This window comes from Prionailurus bengalensis, chromosome B1 (assembly GCF_016509475.1).
Source record: "Prionailurus bengalensis isolate Pbe53 chromosome B1, Fcat_Pben_1.1_paternal_pri, whole genome shotgun sequence".
Lineage (NCBI taxonomy): Eukaryota > Metazoa > Chordata > Mammalia > Carnivora > Felidae > Prionailurus > Prionailurus bengalensis.
Genome location: NC_057344.1, coordinates 133,601,279 through 133,616,848, shown reverse-complemented (window position 1 = coordinate 133,616,848; position 15,570 = coordinate 133,601,279).

The following is a 15,570-nucleotide window of genomic DNA, read 5'->3' as shown; positions in this document are numbered from 1 at the left end:
GCTGAGGGTAAAACAAAGCAGACTTGCTTTAGAATTTTTGCTCTTTACCATTATGTTACACTTATTAGTGTGTTTATCAGTAATGGATGTTGAGCTATAAGTGAGCAGGAAATCTCTAATGATGAGAACACTGCTGAAATATGAGCTTTGTTCTATATCACAATTATCTTAGAACCAGCCATGTTTTATGACTTGAGCCCTAAAGAATGTTTTCAAAGCAAGGATCTTCACACATTTTTGGCATGTTTTTAGACAGACAGCTTGGTATTGTGGAAAGTGCATGAGCTCTAGAGTTAGATGGGCTTGAATAACGGTGTTATTGAGAGTAAATTAATATCCTTCTCTAGACTTCCTCACCTCATCTCCCACACATGGAGTATACTCAGTAGGTTGCTGTTCAGAGTCCAACATGTTAATGAAGTACTCAGGATCATCATCTCTCTCCTCTCCACTCCCCATCCTTTCTCCATCTTAACACCTAGGTACATCTGACTGTTATAGACTTACCTGGTCTTTTAGAACATTTTTTTTCTTACCCTAATGCATCTTTGTAAGCAAAAGCTTTTTAAATTTTTTTTTTCAATGTTCATTTATTTCTGAGACAGAGACAGAGCATTAGTGGGGGAGCGGCAGAGAGAGAGGGAGACACAAAATCAGAAGCAGGCTCCAGGCTGTCAGCACAGAGTCCGACACGGGGCTCAAACTCACAAACCGTGAGATCATGACCTGAGCTGAAGTCGGTCGCTCAACTGACTGAGCCACCCAGGCGCCCCTGTAAGCAAAAGCTTTTGATGTGAGTGACTCCTTGGAACAGTGGAAACAGTGTAATCAATACTTCTTATTAGACAATATACGTAATTTTTACTATTTGTGACTTATTGTCACAAACTACCTCAATATATCAATAGAATCATCCACTCTTAGAGTTGGAAAGGATCTTTGAAATCTGTGAATTTTATTTACCAATATGTCAAAGTTATTCATTTTTTATAGCAAAATTGGTTAATCTTTTCCTTTATGAGAACCTTTATGGTTTCTCACTTTGCTTCTGACATATGTAATGGGGGTGTCTGCTCCATCCTCTTCTACCTCAGGGATTTGAGCTAGCCCACTTTAATGCCACCATTGCCCCAAACATCGAAGAGTTTCCTTTAGACTAGTAGGGGATTTTTCACTCCGAGAAGGCAGCAGAGGAAAGATTCACAGCCTAGCCCAGACACCAACATGAGTGTGTATTCATATGGTGAGGCCTACAGACAACTAAGTACCCAGGGCCTAGATGAAGGCAATATGGTGTTCCTGGATGAAGACCAGGGGGTAGGCTGATGACAGCTGTGATTTACCATGGCTCCTAGGCATCCCAACAATGCCCCTTTACAGTAGTTCTCTCAGTAATATCATGCAAAATTTTCTTCATGGAAGGTCCCCTCTTCAATGTTTCCTGCTTAGGATCACAGTAGAGTTCCCACCTCCTTCTGCCACCCTAACTAGCTAGCCTCCCTGGCCTCTTGCTTCAAATTCCCTTCACCTTCCCACCAATAGCTCTATTTTCTGTATTCCCTGATAGTACCTATTTGGTGGTCCATCTGACAGATGATGAAAATCCAAATTATTAGGAAAAAGGGGGAACATTTTTATTCCTCCCAGGGAAAGACCATCCTTCCCCTGAGAAACAGTCAAATGACCCCTCTAAATAGAGAAAAGATATAAAGTTAAATAAGTTATGCTTGTATTTGAGGGAAAAATCAAGTTGTATATTTATAATCTCCTATCCACAAAAAAATTCTTTTGCTGTTGTTAAAATGTAGAAACCAGTCTGTTGCAGTGGCAAAGCTCATAGATGACCATAATATCTGTTCTCCTTTCTCTGAGTAAGAGAACCCAGGTTTTTAAGCTGGACCTGTGGCTACAGAGTAAATTCCAATTTCTTTCACTCTCATTGGAGCTACATGTGGTTATTCAAGTTCTGGCCAATACCTTGGATGTGTACAATTTCTTGGTTGTCTCCCTAAAGAGAAGTATTATTCTCTTCCCCTTTCTCCAAATTCTCTCTTCTACTAGCGAAATTCAACAATGATGGTGAGTCATCTATGACAGTGTGCATGAAGCAATAATCCACAGATGGCCAGGTAGAAAAGTCTACACCATACCAACCCTGGACATCTAATTCTACAAATAAACTGTTTTCTTTTAGCCTCTATGATTATGGATCTCTGTTATTTACATGCAAATTACATCCTAACTCTGTAGTTCTCAAAGTATAGTCATCAGACCAGCGCCTCAGCATCAGAAATGCAATTATGCAGCACCACCCAAGACCGACTCAATGAAAAGTTCTGGGAGTGGACAGGTGATTCTTATACACCTCAAAGTTTGAGAACCACTATTTTGATTAATATAGTAGCTAATGCTTATTATACACTTACTGTGTGCAAGTTCTATTCTAAGCATTTTACATATATTACCTCACTTAATTCTCACAATTACTAAAAATCTACTACATTTTACAGGTAAGGAAATGGAGTTACAGAGACATTTGGTAACTTGCCTGAGATGATGCAGCTGGTGAGTGGAGGAAAAGAAACTGCTCCAAGGTCCACATCCCATATCTCTCTCACAGCTTCTAAGGTCACCCTGTTAAGATAAGTGAATTTAACTGGGAATCAGAAGACTAAGTTTTAGATAAGAGTACATATAACAAACCTAATGATGTTTTTACTCCTTTGTCTTTTGGGGTTAATAAGAACATGTAATTTTACAGGTTTCACATCATGCTCAGGTGATCAAAGAAGGATCTTTTTGAGAACAGAGACTGTTCATAAATAAGGAAAATATCCTTTCATATTATTGTGAAAATAGGACAACACTTTGTCCCTTGTCATGCTGTCAGGCACTCCTTCCAAAGGCAGTGTGATTCGTAACAGGGCCATGAGGATCTCAGCTACAGCTACTAGGTTTGCATGTCACGGTTCCATGGATTCAGCCAGAAGGAAGATAATGACTTCAAACAGAGTCAAACAGTTTATTACTTTTACAGAGAGCAAAAGCAGGATCATCAAAGTATCAGATCTCTGTATTTCTCATCCCATAGGATGACACTGAACCAGCGTGGTCAGATGACAAACAACATCAGTAGTAGGTCATTCTGCTGTTGAGAAGCCACTCTCACCTATGGCCAAGCAGAGAGACTTACAAAGAAATCTGCAGTTGAGCCCCAAAGGGTGAGAGGCTGAAAGTCCTATGCTCAACTGGAACTATGGAGATGGATGAGAAATGGCCTTCTGACCAACTCCCACTAGTTGGAAAGATGGGAGAGGAACTGCTTCCAGCATTTCTGCACCAGGCTGCTCATTGTTCCTTGCTCTAGGAGGAATCACAGGGCACCGGGCCAACATTCAGGTAGACTGCAGTCAACCCTTGCCCACGTGGTCCATATGGAGACATGCCAGGTTGTCAGGAAGTGGCCACAGAGCTCTTCCCCTACACACCTCTTCTAGAACCCAAGGTTAGGGAGGCTTTGAGTTTCTTGGACCATTTTAAAAAGGCCGGCCACACAGGGGAATTTGGATAAGCTTACAAAGGCCATGAAGAAGATTACTTCTGCAAGATGATGCCTGGCAGACATGTGGGCCCTCACCAGGCAATGGTATGCTGAAAGTGTTCTCAGCATAGGCCACACTTTGGGGGTGGACGGTCTATGGTTACTCGTGTGGCCAGAAGGCAGCTGCTTCTTCGAGATGACTCTGTCCCTCTCCCTGTGGTCATTCTAGGTCCCATTCCCTCATTTCAAGTCCTCCTTATTTCCTTCATCATGATGCCTCAGTCAATATCCTCCCCAGCTGGCAGTCAGGTAATCCATATTTAATCTGTGGGAGCACTGAATATCACCCATGCCCTGTTTTCAATTTATTATTGTGACTTATTCTACACCCTGTTTCTTTCATGGCTGACCCTGTTGATTTTCTACTACATTTTCTTCTCTTCACAAAATTCTCACCTTACAGAACTAAAGCTTTGCTTTCAAAACAAAATAATTGTTTCTAGAAGCTTCAAGAGCCACTCTCTTTCTCTTTTTCTTTTTCTTTCTCTTTCATTCATTCATTCATTCAAGAAACTATTCCTAAAATGAAAAAAAAAAAAAACTTTGACTTTCTTTCCATTTGGATTCCTTTCATTAAAAAAAACAAAAACAAAAACAAAAAAAAACAAGATAAAAGCAAACAAATAAAAATAAACCGAGTCTATACCTAGGCAAAGTGAATCTCTCTGAATGACCAAGAGAAGAAATAACTAAAGTGGGAGAAAGGCAGAAAAAGGTAAACACACTTTTTTGAAAAGGATAATCTAATGTCAGGAAATAGGAGTCTCACTTTAAAAAAGGAATCAATACTAGTTAAAGGGAAACCATGAAGCAATCATTCAGACCTTTTGTTTATCCACGTGCAAATATTTGTAAAAATTTTCTGTCCTTCTATCTTTAAACTATTCAGTGGGTTAAAAACTCATTAACTGTTTTTGTTGGTCTAAGAATAAAAGCTTCCAGGCAAATTACTCTGTTTTTTCTCAGGTTTCTCCCCTTGAATTTTATGACTCCGAGAGCCAAAAACGTAAGACCCCCATCAGGGTATACAGAACTTGTCTTATCTCTTTTTAAAATATAAATTCAACCTTCACTATTTTAGTCAGGGGTCAATAAATTTTCTGTAAATATAAGTCAGTAAGCCTTTTCTGTAAAGGACCAGATAGTATTTTTGTAGTCCCTATGGTTTCTGTCACAACCACTCAAATCTGCCATTGTAGCAATAGTAGCCAGAGATGTATGTGAACAAACAGGCATGGCTGTGTTCCAATAAAACCTTATTTGTGGTGATGGAACAGATTTGGCTCACAGCCCATAGATTGCTGACTCCTATTTTACATGATTATATAAAGTCATAACCATGAAGAACTGTTTAATTTTAAAATTTAGCTACTGTTAATCACTTAGGCTACAAACAAACTTAGTGAATTCACTATTTTTTTTTTTTAACTTGAGGTTTGGTCTTTTATTTCAAACTTTATTTTAAAAATTCAGTAAACTTTCTGGTGCTTGACCCAGCAATCTGTGAGTTGTCTCCTTTGTGCAGCTACTAAACAAAATGCTTCTGACAGTTCCTGAATCTAAATACATCAAGAACTATTATCTTTGATAAAAAAAATATTTAAAGATAATTTTTTTTTCACTATACTATTTTTTGAAAGTTTGTGGCAGATTATCAGCTATGTCTCATCCCTTAGCTGAAGGAAAGCTGGATTTTTATTCTAGCTGTAGGACAGTAATGAAAAATCAACAGCACAATGTAAACCATGACTTATGCTGTATAGAATGGGTTATCATCAATTCTAATACAGTGATGGTTAATTCTGAGTCAACAGGAGTGCCCAAATGAAACTTTATTTCTAGGTGTGTCTGTGAGGGTATTTGCTGATGAGATTATCATCAGCTAATCTAAAATGAGATCTACGGAGGTGGATGCAGTAAAGTAGATTGTCTTCTTCAATGGGTAGGCATCATCCAACCCATCGAGGGCCAGAATAGAACAAAACGCAGAGGAAGAAGAAATTTGCAGCTTTTGTGTCTTACCTGGCTTCTTGAATTGGGATATCTGCCTTCTCCTGCTATCTGCTCCCCTAGTTTGCAGGGTTTCAGACGAAATGAATGCATTTTGAATGCTCAGTACCTACACTGTTATCAGAGACTGACGCAGGCACGCTGTATTCTCCAAAAATGGTTCTAATACTATCACTCATTCTACAAGCTCATCTGCAGTGTGACATTGTCACTTCTCTACATCAAGGCACAGAAACTACTTCTGTACTCCCTTGCATCTCATGGCTTTGATCAATACAATGACAAGGACTCCAAAACAATTCTAGTATTAGCTCACAAAACTAGCCTAACAACTTCTGCTTTCTGCTCTTGAGACCCTGGAACTCATGAAATATAAGAAAGAGGAGGCCTCCTGAGAGAGAACAGAATATAAGAGAATGTAAACTGCATGGCAATTTTTATTCTTAGGTCAACAAAATCAGTTAATGAGTTTTTAGCCCACTGAGTATTTTAAAGTACTGAGCCACCATGTAAGAAGTCTAGCTTATTCTACCAGAAAGAGGTCATATGATGAAATATTAAGGCACCATCTTGGATGGGCAGCTTAGTCAAGTCTCTGGATACTTTGGATAAGATGTTACACTATTATGATAGGAAAAGATTCAATTCAGTAGGCAGAGAGGGAAAGAGGGAAAGACCTTAGGACCTGAGGTCCCTGGGTGGGGAAAAACACTTACTTTGGAACAATAATGGGAGTGTCTGACCAAAGCAAACCTCCTCAGGAGGAATGTTCCTCTTAAGAATATAATAGACACCACTTACTCCCCCTCAGCTTTCCCTCAGGAATTTGACAAAAGACCGAACTAAAAATATTAGTAGACCATAAAACATATGACCCACAAGGAATGATATGGCCATAGGCCATCCCTCGTACAATGGAATCGGGCCAATCAGGAATTGACAACCCAGCACCCAGAGCTATCAAGCCAATAAGGGTAGGACCTGAGAAAGAACAAGGGGTGGGAAGGAAGGGAGGGCTGACCAGAACCTTATAAAACAACGACTCTTGCCTACTGCCACAGGCATTCATTTTTGAATGCCCCCTCTCTGTAAAGAGAGCTTTTGTACTATTCTTACTTTCTGATCTTATACTCTAATAAACTTTTGCCTGCTGCTTATTTTGTGTCCACTTCTTCATTCTTTGAAGCAGCGAGACAAGGAACCCCAAGTATTGAGGTAAAAAAAAAAAAAAAAATCTTGCAACACATTCCCCTCTCTGAATGTTCCAAATGAGAAATTCCAAGTGAGGACCTCATAGCTAAGCCAAATAACCATACAGAACCTTGAATGAAAATAATATAGTGGTGTTTTAAACCATTACGTTTTGGGGCGACTGGGTGGCTCAGTCGGTTAAGCAGCCGACTTCAGCTCAGATCATGATCTAGTGGTCCGTGAGTTCAAGCCCCGCGTAGGGCTCTGTGCTGACACCTCAGAGCCTGGAGCCTGTTTCAGATTCTGTGTATCCCTCTCTCTGACCCTCCCCCGTTCATGCTCTCTCTCTGTCTCAAAAATAAATAAACGTTAAAAAAAATTTAATAAGCCATTACGTTTTGAGGTGCTTTTTTTCATAGTAATAGATAACTGGAACAGGAGCTGACGAACAGAAAATCTGGGTTCATGAGAATCAAGAAAGTCATGAGAGAAGAGCTAAAATAACACATGCAAATAAACACAAAGTTTAAAACTAAAAATTGAGAAGACTAGATATGCTCCAATTTGGTAAAAAAAAAAAAAAAATTAGTACGTGTCCAATGAAATGAGTAACTAGCTGGCAAATGTTGCCATGTTCTGTCTCTTAAGAAGATTCTTAGTCTGGAAAAACAGAGTGGCAACCTCTGAAAAACATTATTTTCAGAATGAGAGATATTCCCCCCCTTGAGGTAACACAACAAAGTTTTACAGCCACTTCCAGCAATGTCACCATGTCCTGAAGGAAAAGGCTGGTATCATTATAATTACATTTTAACTACATCCTCTGAGTTACATTTTAAGGTGTAATAAGACATCTTTCTAATATAAAAATAAAAGTAAATTATATTGACATGTCTTCTCTTTGCTAGTAATAGCTGAATGAGTAAACAAAGCCTAGAGAAAGGAACACAGCTCGCTTCACGCTGTCCTGTGACCCTCTGTGGTTCCATATCTGGCTGAAATTTTTATGTACTTCTGTTGAAATTCTCAAATACTGAGAGAAAAAAAATAAAAACTAAAAATAAAAATAATTTTAGGGTAGATGAGAAAGTTGGTTGTAAGTGATATTTTAGAAAAAGTGACCTTTTTTTAAACAGGATGAATATTGATATACACATGAATGAACATATTTAAAACAGAAACATTTTCTTCTGCTAAACACAGGGTAAGACTCCCACACACCCATTCTGAACTCTATTCTGAAGATCAAGGGGGATTAAATACTTCTATGAAAAGCTTAAAGCCTTGACAAATCTTTAAGGGTCTATCTATATGCTTAAAAAGGAAATTACTCAACAAGAGCCCCTCTTTTCTAATCACAACACCGTAATGACTCCCCCACTGATTCTGGAGGTGTAATGTATATTTGCTGTGTACATAAGTTAGGAAATAAAGAATTACTATATGTACATTCCTCTGTCTCTATGATATATATGAATACAGATCATATATATATTATATATTATATATTATATATAATTATATATATAATTATATATAATTATATATATATAATTATATATATAATAATATATAATATATTGACTTCTAACTGCCTATGATACAGAGAAATGTGTTGCAGAATAGTGTTAAAAATAAGTTGGGGACCAAGATCCCAGAAGGTAAAACCATTTCCTATAATATTAATTATATATATATTTATGTATATATAAATAAAGACAATTGAGCCTAGAGCACAAATACAGGGAAGATAGGTGTAACATTCCAGAATACATGGGAGGACAAAACAACAAACAAAACAATTAAAACCTTACTCCTGGGTAAGGGTCCCATAGCTGGAACCGACAGCGTAGGTGCCTAGTTGGCTAACATTTTATATGATTGCTCTCATTCAACTGACGTGTAAGAAATGAAGAAGCCACCACAAAATGAAACACGTCCCATGGACTACTTTTCATCTTAAAATCTCTTTAAGGAGCAACTGTAGGTCAGCGTGACCCAGGAAAGCCAGGCTACGTACTACATCTGTGGAAGTGTCCATTCTTGAGCCCTCAGCCAAAAACCAGAAGAAAATCCAAGTGAAGATTTCTTGCCCTTCTCTATTGCTTCCAAGTTTGGTTTTGTTTTCCAGTTAAATACAGATGGTGTGAGGACAACTTTTTTTCTTTTTTTTTTTTTTAAAAAAACCAGAATGCTGTTCTTTATCTTTGGTTATTCGTTCCTAACAAACGTTATGGCAAAAGTGTTTATGACACAAAAACATTTAGTAAACTTACATTAGTTTTGTAGTTCAAGCTTAACTCAGGGGCAAGTCAAGGGGGTAGAATTAACATTTCTACTTCACAGAACTTTAGCAAATGATCATTCTCGTTTTTCCCCCACAGTTTGTTCTCTGCAACCTTACAACCAGAATAGGCTCTTTTCCCCCCCCGCTTCTTTTGTCAATTGCAGGTTCTAAATTTAAGGCCCAAGTTGATTTTTTTTTTTTTTTTGAGGCTTTGAATTCATTTTAACTCGGGAGGATATATATTTAGCTACTGTCAGTTTACTCCTCAATAGGCCCTGCAAGCTAAGCAAATTTTTTCTCTCAATTTTTCTTTTAAAATTCAATGAATTTTCTCTCACTGAAAACATACATTTAGATAGAATTAAACATTTTCCCATCAGGGAAATTAAGGAGAAATACCTTACAGGTTCTAGGCAGTTTCACCCGCAGCTTCTCTACCGCAAGCATTTCTGCCGCAAGCATTTCGCCGCATAATTAATTGACCGTAAAGCAACTTTGCCGTAAAAGATACAATCACGAAAAACAAAAGAGGCATTTCTTAAAGGGGGCATAATGAAACATGAAAAATCAACAACAGAATTAAAAACACTTGTTGCAAAATACAAAATATTTGAATATATTCAAAATATACAGTGTAGATTCAAGGCATTGTTGCAGAAATAACTGATTGCAGAACTAACTTTATTTGTAGATTATACCTAAGCCCTTGTCATCGACGTCCTTCGTTTATGGTGTTATACATATTTTTTTGCTTGGTGATTCATCTATTGGGCATTACACTTTTTCTTTTTTCACTAAAATTTCTTCCTTCATTAAGAGAAGTGTCAGCTTCCAGGAGTACCTGGGTGGCTCAGTTGGTTAAACATCTGACTCTTGATTTCATCTCAGGTCATGATCTCAAGGTCATGAGTTCAAGCCTCCTCCCCCCCACCCCTTTCCCAGGCTCTGTGCCAACAGCTTGGAGTCTGGAGCCTGCTTCTGATTCTGTCTCCGTCTTTCTCTGCCCCTCCTCTGCTCACGCTCTGTCTCTGTCTCTGTCTCTGTCTCTCTCTCTCTCAAAAATAAACATTAAAAAAGAGAGAGAGAGAGAGATAAGTATCAGTTTCCAAATACTAGGATGCATGTTGTCACATGTCCTCTGGTAGACGTCCCTAAGTTCTGTGGGAAATGTGGGTTCAAAACTCTGCATCGTTGTATAAACCATTATGAGGGCTAAGGTTTAAACATACAAAAATGGGAGTACTGTGTCAGATGGAGAAATCAAACCAATTAAACCAAACTGTCAATGAAAAAAGCACATTTAAGAAATATCTGAAACCTTAAAATATTATCAGTGAAAAGCCAACAAACAGTCTCTAAGGCTGCACCATATATGAGGCATGTACCAGGTGCTTACTCTTTTATCTGCATCATTCAAAGTATAAAGTTAATACGTGGCACCTGGGTGGCTCAGTTGGTTAAGCGACTGACTTTTCCCTTCCGCTCAGGTCATGATCTAAGGATTTATGGGTTAGAGCTCCAAGTCAGGATTGCACTGACACCACAGTGCCTGCTTGGAATTCTCTGTCTCCCTCTCTTTCTGCCAATCCTCCCCACCCCCAACTCACATACACTCTCTCAAAATAAATAAATAAACTTAAAAAAAAAAAGTATAAAGTTAATATTATAGAAGAATGTAAAACCTGTAAACACTGCAAACTTGCTAATTATTACAGAAATCCTGAATAATTCATTGCTTTAATAGAATATTAAAATAAGCATTTTAAAAAATGTTTATTTTTGAGAGATAGAGCAGGAAAGGGGCAGAGTAAGAGGGAGACACAGATCTGACGCAGGCTCCAGGCACCAGGCACCAAGCTGTCAGCACAGAGCCCCACGCAGGGCTCAAACCCGTGAATTGCAAGGTCATGACCTGAGCAGAACAAAGTTGGATGCTAACTGACTGAGCCACCCAGGTGCCCTTAAAATGAGCATTTTAGTGGTATTCACATCTGTCTACTGCTTATACAGCTTAATATCAGTCTTGAGGTTGACTGTACATTTTTGCTTGTCATTTCCTTTTCTTTACTTCTATTTCCTTGTTAGCTTCCTTCTATATCACCCAAATCATTTGCACTTTGCTGAAATTCTGGTCATTATAACTTATGATTAGAGAAGTAGCCCACCAGATCCTCTTAAGCTTCAACTTTAATATTTCTTTTAATGTTTCATTGCTTTTGTTCCTCTCATCAACTCATACAAGGAGACATGGTAAGGAAATAAACAGAAGACAGAAAGGAGATACAGAAAAATGTCATTTGAGTACCAGACGATTATTTAATGATAGGAAGAATGGGTTAAATGGGTAGCCATCATTTATCATTTAATATCGAATTAGGTACCTGGCTAAACATCTTGAAGACATTTGTTAATTTAATGTTTATGATGACCTTATGAAATAGTATAGTGCAGTGATTTTCAAACCTCCCTTTCAGGCTTTTTATACTTGCTACATATGTGAACCTAAGCAAGTCACTTAACCGCTCTATGACTCATTGCTAAAGTCAGGATGATAATAACAGCACTTACATCATAGAGTTGCTGCAAACGTCACATGAGTTAACGGACCATATTCAGAATAATGCTTGGATCATAGTAATCATTCAATTAAAGTTTAGCTTGTTACTATACTCCTCATTTTCAGACAAAGAATTTGAGGCTCAAAGAATTCAATTTAGTTGCATAAGCCACTGACCATAACAAACAAGTGGTGGAGTCAGTATTTAAACTCAGGTCTGTTTGACTCCAAAGCTACTAGTGTTAAATGTCCCCATTGTCAGTGACAATACCCAAATATTCTAAAATCCATGGTTGAATGGTAGTGAATCAACAGTGGCTTCAGTCCAACAGCCTAAATTCTAGTCCTAGCAAGTGTTTCAAAAACCAGCTCCAGACACTCAAAAAGGATCTGCAGAATTTGGACAAAACAAAAATAGGGATTCAGCCTAAACTAGAAAAGACACCATTCTCTCAGCTAAAGCTATCCAAGGGCTGTTTTATTTTGGTGTTTGTCTGCTTGGGAAGTTAGGAGAAATTGGGAGTTTATTTAAATCTCATTATATATAATTTATAGTTTGTTAAAATTGTGTTTAGCCAAAGATAATTCTTATCATTTGGTTTGAATTAAATAATTCTTACATTATCATTCATTGATGTTTCACATGTAGTTCTAATGTAAATTATCCCCCCAGGTACTATAATATTTTTAGCCTGAATTATTGCAATCATTATTTTGGCAGACAGATGGGGCAAAAGAGGTGAGCAGGCAATTTCCCCAGAAAGGTTTATTCTAATATGGGTGTGCTACTTGTTTCTTGGAGAAAGTCAATGTCTTAAGTAGACCATTCTATAACATTCATATCCAAACCCAAACTCTCAACGTTTCTCCCAAAACCACTTCTGCCGTTTCCCCTATATCAGTAAAAGGCAACTTCCTTCTTCCAGTTGCTCAAAACAAAAACCATCAGAGTCATCCTTGGTTATTGATTTTCTGTCATAATCCACATCTGGTACGTCAGCAAGTCCTATTGGCTTTAATTTCAAAATATATCCAGAACTTGACCAGTTCCCCCAATCCTTTCTGTCATCACTCTGATTCAAGTCCTAATCATCATTTTCCTGAATTTCCTCAAGAGTTTCCTAGCCCATCTCTGCCTTTCCTTACTTCAGTTACTGCTCTGCCCCAAACCTCCAAGGGTTCCTTCTCACTGAGGGTAAAGTCAAGAGCCTTGCAATGATCTATAGGCCCTATGTCATCTGCCATCAACTACCTTTTTGACCTCATTTCCCACTATTGACTTCATTCAGTCTTTCCAGACAAACTGCCATCTTTTCTGTGTCTGGGAGAAGTCAGCAGGCTCTTGTCTCTTGGGTTCTCCTCTTCTGTTTTTTCTCCCTAGATGTTCTTCTTCTCCCCCTAGATGTTAGATGTTTATAGGTCTTTACTCAAAAGTCACCTTCCCAGGAACTCCCTATCTAGTATTTCAATCTAGTGTCCCCATGTCCCCACCCCCAGTGTTTGTCATCTCTTCTCTGACTTATCTATATATTTTACTTATTTGTCTTGTTCATTGTCAGCCTCCCCACCAGATTATAAGCTCCAAGAATACAGGATTTTTTCTGCTCCTTCACTCACTGCTGTTTCCCCAGAGTCTGTCACATAAATAGGCACTCAATACATTTTTGTTGAATGTTGCTAAATTTAATTCAGACAGAATTGAAATTATAAACTTTCTACACAAAAGGATAGCTAAGATGTTTTCCACTTATGCACTTGTTATTCAGAGCGTCCTATTCAATAGTTCTGAAATCAATTTTAATTACCTGACAACATCATACACCAAACTGGGGTATTTATATTTTCTGTTTATCCTACTTTCTGGAACATTTGATAGCAGCTTTTCACCACAAAAACATTTTTAGATTAAAATTACTTTGCCCCCTATGGTTATCTGTGGGCACTGGTAACAAATTGTTTGTTAGTGCTAAGTGAGTCTATGCTGATTGGCCATTGGAAATTCTAACAAACTTTAAATTTCAGCAAAATTTGCCCAGAGACTGCTAATCCTGTGGAAGAAGCCAGGTATTCTGAAGGTAAAAGATACCAGGTAATTTGGCTCTCTTGATATTCTTGATAGTAAATAGCTTTATAATGTAGTTTACATTTTCAAGATCTATGCCATCCAGGTAGGGACATTGCTTTTGAAAATAAATGTATACTGAAAGTATTCCCTACTCAGCATAACTGTGTAATATTTAGTGCTTTGGCTTATAAAATATAAAATGTGTTACCAAGTTCTGGAAATTATCAACTAAAATTGATGGCTTGGTACAACTTCCTCTTTGGTTTAAGTGTTAGCATTATCGAGACCCACAATAACTCAAAGACTCTGCTTTTACTCTATACCTTCACTTACAAACCAGAATAAGGATAATGTGATCATATGCATAGTTTTAAACCTCATCTGTGCAGATATTTTACTGATCAGCATTAAGTCATTTGATAAATGACTTGTGCTGATTTCTAAAATGCTTGGATGGCTAAATTATAGCTAGAATTAAGATCCTGAAAACTGTATTAATTTAGAAGAGAATAGCCTAGAATTTTAGAATATATTTAATAGTTACATTATTTCTCCAAATGAAAATTTTTACCTTGAAATGTTTAAAGAAGAGAAAAAAAAAAAAAAAAAAAAAAAAGAAATGTTTAAAGATTGCACAGTGTTTGGATTATTTTTCCCATTAAAAGCGTTTTCCCAAATAATCTCAAAGAGTGGTGTAAATTTTTTTATTTCTCATATTGGTTGCTATATTTCTCTGTGGTAGTCAGAAAAATACTTAATATTCATTAAAAATCAACAGATTAGTAATCCACAGTTATACTGACTTTTTTTTTTCAATAATGGCTACTTGACTTAAATGGGCCCACCAGATCCTCTGACTATATTCACCAAAGTGTAAACATGTACCTTTATCCCTAGCTAAATGGTAATGTTCAAACATAATTTTTTGAGCTCAATATAAATTATTGTTTGCCTTTAAATCAACTACGTGTAGATTTTTCTGTAATAAGATGAAAGAATAAAAACTTACTCAAGATGGCATAGACTCTTTATTAAGAACACTGTCTCTATGGTTACATTGCCTGGGTACTAATCCCAGTTCTGCCCCCTGGGAATTCAGGGGCAAATTTATTTGACTTTCTGGGTCTATTTCCTAATCTAAAACAGGAATAATAATGCCATCTAACTCATAGGGTTGTTTTGAGGCTCAATTAATTGAATATATAGAGAATTTTAGGACAGTGGTGGCTCGTTTTAGAGTTTAATGCATTTTAGCTACTAATATAAGGATTACATAAATTGTTTCACTCTGGAGCCCACAGATGGCTACTTGCTCAGATATACTGCTAATGAATATAAGGACCTATATTGGGGGACCATCCTGGTAGCAGAGAAGAGTTTATTCCTCACAATGGAGCCTGCTATGCTGGCCCTCATGTGAGGAATCTGAGTTGTTACACTAACTTATTATGAGTTAAACAAATAATCAAATTAAATGATCTCTCTCTAAAAACAAAAGGGAAAAGTTTGGGCTGACAATAGAACAATATATAAATATAAATATATATAAATAAATATATATATATATTTACTTGTTATGTGTATACACACACACATATACATTTCATTTCTATCAACTGACTTGTTTTAATAGCATTGGACAGTTTTCATTTTGACATTATAATAATTAGACATGTGAAAGCTCTCAAAGTACCTACACTTGGATATAAATTATACTTTTTTTTTAAATACGAAAATGGACAATTGGAGGAAGGATGTTTGTGTATACTTTTGTGTTTTATTTATTATTAGGACTGCAGCTCATAATTGGCATTGCTTTAGGGTAAAATATTATTGTCTTTTTGCAGAGAGTCTCGAAG